Here is a 9,051-nt window from a genome sequence, read left to right as displayed (position 1 = left end):
ATTATTTTGGGTCTTTTTTGCTTAGTTTGGCTGATGATTTGTCAATTTTATTAATATTCTTGAAGAGTAAACTCTTTGTTCATTAAGTCTACATATTTATATATTTTTATTTTATTAATTCCAGCTTGATTTTATTTCTTTCAATCTATGTCTACTGATTTTGGTTATATCTTGATCTCTTTTTTTCAAGGCCTTCAAGTGCATCACTGCATCATTAAATTGAGAGCTCTCTCACTTTTTGTGTGTGCATGTGTGTGTTATATAGCCTCATAGCCCTATAAAACTTACTTTGAGGAATGCCTCCATTGTGTCCTGTAGATTTTGGTGTTTTCATATTCATTAAATTCTAGAAATGTTTTTAAAATTTCTTTTTTTGATTTCTTTCTTGACATTGTTATCATTCAGTAGTGTGTTTCTTTGTCTTCGTGAGTTCATGTACTTCTAGAGTTCTATTGATGCTGGCAGCTAGCTTTACTCCAATATGGTCTGAGAGAATACAAGATGTCATTTCATTTTTTTCTATGTATGTTGAGGCTAGATTTGCATTGCAATGTAGGGTTGATTTTGGAGATAATTCTGTGGGCTGATGAGAAGATTGTCTATTTAATTAATGATACAATTCAACTCTAATGTTTTCTGTTTAGTTTTTATTCAGGTGACATGTCTTTGGTGAGAATGGGTAATTGAAGTCACCTTCATTCACTGTATTACAGTTAATCTATGGCTTTTGATCTAGTATTATGACTGTACTGAAGTTGCTGCATTGATGTCTAAAGTTGTAATACCCTCTTGGTGGATTTTTAAAAAATGAGTATAAAGAGACCTTCATTATCTGTTTGTTCTATTTTTTATTTGAAGTATATTTTGTCAGTTATTACACCAGCTATGTTGGCTCATTTCTTAGTTTAAATTTGCTTATATATGGGGAGTAGATGTGGTTCTGAGTGAATGTGTGTTGTAGACATGGGCACAGCCATTTCAAAGACCCAAATTCAACAGATCCACAAGACAGGCAAAGCCTTCTCTAGGTAGGGTATGGGAATTGGCTAAACATTTCCCTGACCTGTGTGCAGATGTTGACAATATGTTCAAAAACTAGCAAACACAGTTTTCTCCTCTAGGATGACTGCAGGCAGAGGCTTATCCCCTACAGAGATCTCTCACAGAAACTAGCTAACCCTCCTCCTTATGGACATAAACACACTGAGTTTCCTGGTAGTGTAGTAGTGCCTTCCATCAGCATGAGCACAACCCATGTGATTCCAGGTTTTCTGTATGTATGTTTGTCCTTTCTTCATTCCCACATGGCCCCAGTAATGTTTACAGAACCAAGCCATGTAAAACATGGCATTTGGAGGGTTTTTTAAAAATTTTTTTTCTAAGGTTATGTCTATCATTTATACTGAGATGTGTCCCTTGGAGTGAACAATGATAAGGACCTTGTTTCCTAATCAAATCTGATTGTCTGTATCTTTTTATTGAGAAATTGATACTATTAATATTAAATGATTTTTATAAGATATGTATTAATTCATAGTTTTTGTCATTGTTTATTTTTGTGTTGTTTTCTTATATATTTTTTGATCAAGTGTTTATTTGTTTCCTGTGACTTCTTGGGTGTGTTTGTCCTTCTCTTCAGAGTGAAATATTCCTCCTAGTATCTTCTGTAAAGAAGGCTTAGTGGTCACAAATCCCTTTAGTCAGATTTTATCATGAAAAAAATGTGTTTCTCCTTCAATTTTAATGGATAGTTTTGTTTAGTACAATAGTTGTCATTTATAAGAACCTGGAAAGACATTTTCTGTCTTTAAAAGTTACTTTAGGATAATCTGGCATCATTCTGATGTGCTTGCCTTTTTTTGTTGTAGCCTTTAAAATTCTTTTCTTTTTCTTTTTTACCTTTCTTTTTAAAAATGTTTTTATTATAGCATGTCTCTGATGGACAATCATATTTTTGCCTCCTTTGTTTCTGAGGACTACTCAGTCCCATGTCTGGGATTATCTCTGGACTTGGCTTCATCTGTTTAGTGCCCCCAGCTGCAACGCACACTTGGTATCCACACCTGCAAGGCGCAAGGTGCACTTACTATCCACAACATACATGCCTGTAAGGTGCCTGTGATATCCACACCTTCAAGGCACGTGGCAAAAGTGTATAATTATTCCAGACTTTCCTTCAATGATGGACACAATAAAAGAGACTTAAGACTTGATCAGAACGTCTGTCTTGTCTCCATTCTTCACATCTCTTCCCCCTTCATCCCCACTCTCTCTCTTTCTAGACCCTGACCCACAGACCAGAGCAGCAGCTCGGGTGGGATACAGTGGCCCCCAAGCATCTGGAATATTTTGTAGCTCAACGAGAGGCAGCAAGAACAAGAGACCCAGTGAGGGACTTTACTGGAAGAAGGATTTGCTGAAAATTCAGAAGTGAAACAAAGGTGACCACCACAGGAATCTGCCACCTGGAGAAAGGTAAGTCATGATAATGAAAATGGGGCAAGAAATAAGTCAGCCTGAACTCAACTCTCTCTTTTTGTTTTGTTGTTTGCTGCTCAATTGTCTGCTTTTGTTTCATTGTTTGAATGCTGTCTTTCATGTTCAAAATAAAAAGAAACATACATATCTGAAATTAGAATCCAAAATACAACCAAATGTTGATGAGAATTTGTCAGAGCCAGATTGTGCCGGCCTAGAGGAAGAGGAAGTCAAATATTACTACCCTGAATGGCCCTCTTACCAAAGGCCCTCTCCCTATGTGCCTCTGCCTCCAGATGCTCCTGCTATGGAGACGGTGGTTGTAGATCCCAGAAAGGAGTTACAGGACAAAATTTCTATTCTTAAACAACCACTAGAGTCAGAAAAAGAGTATCAGAAAAAGAGTATCAGCTACAAAAATTAAAGAGAGGAAAAACTCTCAAAAGGGCAAGGAAAATCCCCCAGGTTCTTGCATTCCTCAACTCGGAGTCCAAAGAAGGTCCCTGTCCTCTAGCTTTAGTTTAGCCACAGATCACCCAGAGAAGAGAGATGCTGAGGCTTTCCCTGTATCAGACACCAGAGATGCTCAAGGGGTTGCATGGAGATATCACCCAGGGTTTAATTTTCAAATTATTAAAGAATTAAAAAATGCAGCATCATAATATGGTGCCACTGCTCCCTTTACTCTTGCAATTTTAGAGTCTACAGCAGAGGAGTGGCTGACTCATAGTGATTGGAATATGGAATATGTTAGTGAGAGCAGTTCTTAGCGGTGAGGACCATCATATTTGGAAATCAGAGTATCATGAGAATTGTAAAGAGACAGCTAGGAGGAATATTCAGGCAGGCAATGGTTGGTCCTTTGATGCCTTAGTAGGAGAAGGGCAATTTGCTTCTAGTGATAACCAGATGCAATATGACCCAGGCTTATTCACTCAAATTCAAAACACAGCCATGAAGGCTTGGCGTAAACTCCTGGCAAAGGGAGACCCTGGTGCATATTTGACAGCCATCAGACAAGGACCTGATGAACAATTTTCTGGTAACTTCTGATGTGAGGTACCTAATGCACACACAACATTATCTTTCTGAGGCATCTTAAGAGAGAGATGACAGAAAGGGACCAGAGTCTGACATTGTCAGGCATGATTGTATTCATTGGCACACACTGAAAGGGAGGCTTGTGTCTCCTACAGGAAATTCTCACAGGAATCCTGTTTTTAAAACTTAGTGTTTTATCAAACCAGATTGGACAAATCAATTTTTTCATTGTTTTTATCCTGGCAATGACCTTCCTCTCCCATTTCCAATCCAAGTTCAGGCCAATTTGCATATAAACTTGAGGAACTGAAGATGCTTAAGTATTCCAGAGAACACATATGGAGGAAGGTGAAGAGGAGAACAGGGTGGCAAGGAGCCTCAGAAAGTACAGAGACAGGGACTGGAAAGTGTCTTTGCGTATGCTCAGCAGAAGCAAGGGGAGATTGTGGATATGGATATGGGACTGAATCAGGGTCAGTTCTAATGTTATCCTGTTTCCTGCTCCTAGTATCTATCCCCAATGTCCCCTAATCTATAGCATCAGTGTGTCTGCCCACCAGTACCAAACACTACCATCTGCCAGGATCTTACCTTGCAGGGAACTCACCAGCAAAGACAGGCCCAGCAGGAGCAGCAAGATGTGCTTTCCCATGGCAGTGAGACTGACCTGCAGAGCAGAAAGCAGCAGAGGAGCAGACAGTGTGCTTAGGACCCATATCAGCAAGGCAGGTTTATATTGTAGCCTAGGTTAAGGGAGAGCAAACAGTGGGACACCAGGAAGTGGACTGAGCATATAGCCAGAGGGGAGCCTAGATACCACAGATTTTTACTAACCTTATGGTGTTATAACACATCATCTGGAAAGCTTCCATTACAATAAAACTTAAATTCAGGGACAACTGAGTCAGAGCTAATCCTCTCCCTGGTGGTCCCATGTCTTTTTAGGAAACTGCAGTGCAATCTGCTGCCCAGAAGGAAAATTTCCTTCAGGTACTCAGTGGGAAAGTATGCCTGGGGAAATCTTGAGCCCTTTGAAACTCTAGATAAGGCCTACTTCCAGTATCCACCCAAGTCTGCTCTTCCCTTTAAGAATACCAAACTGAAATAAGTTTTTCCATTTTTATTTACTTTTTATTTTGTAAAATTGTTTGTTTTATTTATTTACATTTCAAATCTTATCCTCTTTCCAAGTTTCTTCTCCACAAAACCCCCACTGCCTTCCCTTCCCCTGCATCTATGAGGGTGTTCCCCTACCCACTCACCCACTCCCACCTCAGTGTCCTAGCATTCTCCTAAGCTTGGTTGTTGAGCCTCAACCAGAACAAAGGGCTCCCCTCCAGTGATGCCAGATAAAGCAATCCTCTGCTACATATCCCCCTGGAGCCTTGTGCCCCAAGTGTACTCTTTGGTTGTTGGTACTCTTTCGTTGAGAGCTTTGGAGGGAGGAGTCTGGTTGGTTGATATTCTTGTTCTTCTTATGGGGTTGCAAAACACTTCAGCTCCTGTCAGTACATCTCTGCTTGTACTCTGAAGGCCTGGAATCAGCCATAGGCTTAAAGTCAGCCTGCTAATACAAAGTCTTGGGTCTCTGTGAAAAAACTTTGAAACAAATGGCTAGAAGCTATTGTAAACAAGCAGCTTTGGTGGAAAGCTGCCAGGTCTCAGTCATAAACCTTGTAGATAAGTAACCTTGATGGATAATACTAACTTCATAATAGGGACAAGTGAATCATAGGTGGAGTCAGAGTGACCTGTCCCCTCAAGCTTCACCCAGCTAATACTCTGTTCTGGAAGATACCTATACTCCCCCTAAACACTTATGCTTCTGTGTCATCCCCTTCCCCCACATCTTGCCTTTTTGTGTATATAACCCCTGTGTGAAAAGGTAAAAATTGAGATTTGATCAGCCTATAGATAGATTGCCATTCTTTGCGTTTGCCTGTCCCCCATCTTCTCTTTCAGGTGACCTCTCCAAACCCCTACTTAATGCCCCGCTGGCCAGGACATTTTGGCGCCCAACATTGTTGGGCTTGAAGACATGATGTTCTGCCCCCTAATGTTCAGGGTCTCGAGAAGATCACCAAAGGGAGGATGCTGACTCTTCAGAGGGAGGTAGGCCTACCAGTTTTCAGGAGCATTGAGTGTAGCTGCCCAGAGTGCATGAAGGCACTTCGAATCTCAGAGCACTTTTTAAAGTGACTCCCAGAGGCTTGGCTCTGGAATTTCTCAGAAATATAATTGGTTATTAAAGAATACTGATATTTGTCTTAATACATGATCAATTTACTACAGTTTTCCCCTATACATGCCTTTATATTTTTTATGAATTTATACATATAGGCCATAAAAGGTGTGTTTACTGTATTAATAGACAGCTCATTTAATGAGGAGACAATATACATAATTAGATTACATATTTACTCTCTTGAGTTTCCCCTGCTTCAGCAAAGATAATTGAACTATGTGCTGTAGCCACTATTTAAAATACAAAAAATTAAGCTTTCAATTGGTATACTGATAGCCAGTATATGGCTTATGGTTTATAATTGCTTAAAATTGTTTCTTTCTAGATATTGCTAATTTTCAAAGTTTACAAATACAGCTCAATTTAAGAAACATGTATTTTTTCCTTAATTTTTTAAAGACATTTAAGAGCTCATACTAGATTTCCTAGACCCCAAGAAGATGCCATAACAAATTTGTATATCAGATAGATTACAGACCTTAAAAAACATTTGGCCATATAATTTTATTCTTTACATTGGGGTAACTATATAATAAGAGTTTGTCTATCTAGATTACTGTGTCACTGTAGCTGATCTGCCTTTTGTGATCCCTGAGACCAAAAGCTGTAGGGTTTTTTTGGCACATAGAACTTCATTCTACAAACAGCAGAGATTAAGTTAACAGATTTTGTTTTGTCTTGTCAAAACCTGCTGGGCTCTAACTTATGCCTGCTAGTCTGAGGCCACTTAAAAGTTATTAAATAGTTTATTATTAGGTGTAAAAAAGGTTTTCTAGGAAAGCTATCTAAAGAAAGAGCACAAAGAAAACTTCTATTTTATTTGAGAAAAGGAAAAAAAATTCTATTTTATATTCTAAGTGGAAAAAGACAGAGTTCTGTTTTTATCTCTCCATTATATTTGTCTTTGTATCCTTTTGTCCTCAGTATTCATATATTTTTTAGAGTGTATGATCACACATTACAAAGTTTGTTACAAGTTTATACCAAAATTAAATTGAGATAAAGGTTTATAATGAAGAATGTTTATACACATATTTGTTGAAACTGTTTGTGTGGTTAAACATCCATTACCTACCTGGCTCCACAGGTTCACTGAGGGTTTAGAACTATAACTGGGTTATCAGTGAAGATTTGTGTAGATAAGCCCAGACAATATTTTCTTTTCTATCCTAACACCTACAGTAAATTGTTGGTTCACTCTTTGTTGATCTTTGGCAAATTGTTTTATAACCTCCTAGAATGTGCCCTAAGTGGAAAAAAGTCTGGTTATTATCTAAAACCAATTAACTGATGTTATTTGAGAGACTGATAGAATTCTTATTACAGTTTTCACTATCAGAAAATGGCCTAGTAACAGTCTCATTATAAAAGAGCTTAATAATCATGAATATAATTAAAAATTTTTATAAAGATCATCATTAAGACTTAAAAAGTTATCTATTTGTGTATATAACATCACCACAAGACAGTGCATCTTCATGGATCTATGTTTAATAATAATAGCTTGAGACAACAATTTGATATTTTTAAAGAGTGTATAAGTCAAATTACAAAAATTTGCTTTTAGTGTCCTCAATTTTTTAAAATATTGGTGTTAATACTTGAGGACTTATATTTAATCAATTATGGTAAGTAGATGTTAATCATTTCTGATTTTAGAAAATTAAAATATGTATATGTGATTTGATACCTTTTCAGGCTTTCTAGTTACAATTAATTACTTTAAAAAACAATCAAAAGTACAATTAGTTATTGCCTATATTATCTTTTTATACTTGGTGCTCCATATCATATTAAAATAAACAAAACTGACTGTTGCATTCAGACATTTGAGATGTTTTGTTGGCAATTTGGTATTACCCATGTTACTAGAATTTCTTGTAATCCTCAAGGACAAGGTATTGTAAAACAGATATTGTGGAACTTTAAAATAGTATCTTCATGACTCTCTGAGTGTGGGAGAAGTGGCTGCTGGCACTTTTGCCCTGGTTTTACTAAGAACACTAAAAAATTGGCTTTTAAAAATAAAAAGAGGGGAGCTACACCCCCAGAAAGAATCTCCTGGAAATACTCTCCATCATGCCTTGTTCCTTCTCAATTCTCTAAATCTGGATGTTCATGACAAACCTGCTGCTGACTGCCTCTGGCATGCTGAGACCGATAAAACTATGTCACAATTATGTGAAAGGACCCTGTTACCTTTAAATGGAATGGCCTGGACCCAGTTTTCATATGGGGCCGAGGATTGATATGCCTGGTCGACACCAAAGAAGGCACAGCTAAATGACTGCCAGAAAGATGAACGAAATAAATAGATACCCCCACAAAGCCAGGCCCAATTATAAATAAGATGAATAGCCATTAACATCTAGGGAAGAGAAATCTCCCTGAGATTTCCCTTCTTTTTCATTTTCAGGTAAAAATGAATCAACCTGTCCCCTGAAACTTCACCCAGCTGATAGTCTGTTCTGGAAGATATCTGTACTCTCCCTAAACACTTATGCTCCTGCATCATCCCCTTCCCCCAGGTCCTGCCTTTTTGTGTATATAACCCCTGTGTGAAAAAGTAAAAATTGTGATTTGATCAGCCTATAGACAGATCGCCATTCTTTGCATTCTCCTGTCCCCCATCTTCTCTTTCAGGTGACCTCCCTGAACCTGTACTTAATGCCCTGCTGGCCAGGACAAGCTCCTTCTGTCCTTGCCCTAACTTCTTCATCAGGGTCCACAAGCTCCATCCTATGTTTGGCTGCATGTATCAGCAGCTTCTGTACTGATTCTGGCAGATCCTCTCAGCGGACAGCTATACCAAGCTCCTGTCAGCAAGCGCTTTTTAATATTAGCAATAGTGTTTGGGTTTGGTCTTTTTATTTTTTATTTTTTTTATTTTCAGACAGGGTTTCTCTGTGTAGCCCTGGTTGTCCTAGAACTCACTCTGTAAACCAGCCTGACCTCGAACTTAGAAATCTGCCTGGTTTGCCTCCCAAGTGCTTGGATTAAAGGTGTGCACTGCCACTGCCCAGCTAGGTTTGGTCTTTTAAGAACAACGACAACAACAACAACAAAACCACCAAAACAAAAGCACAGAGAATCTGTTTGATCATTGCTCTTTACTTCCATGAACTTGAAGTTTTAGCATTTGCTGTACTTTCCTCAACAACTTTCAAGTGGGAACTGATGGATGTGAGTTTCAATCCTAATATCTGGTGGCCAATACACTGGAAAGTGCTGGACACTGTACTCTGATTGTCACTGCAGAAGGAAACTACATGTTTCAATCTGATACA

Source organism: Arvicanthis niloticus, chromosome 26, assembly GCF_011762505.2.
Source record: "Arvicanthis niloticus isolate mArvNil1 chromosome 26, mArvNil1.pat.X, whole genome shotgun sequence".
NCBI lineage: Eukaryota > Metazoa > Chordata > Mammalia > Rodentia > Muridae > Arvicanthis > Arvicanthis niloticus.
The sequence above is the reverse complement of the archived record's forward strand: the minus strand, read 5'-3'. Positions refer to the sequence as shown.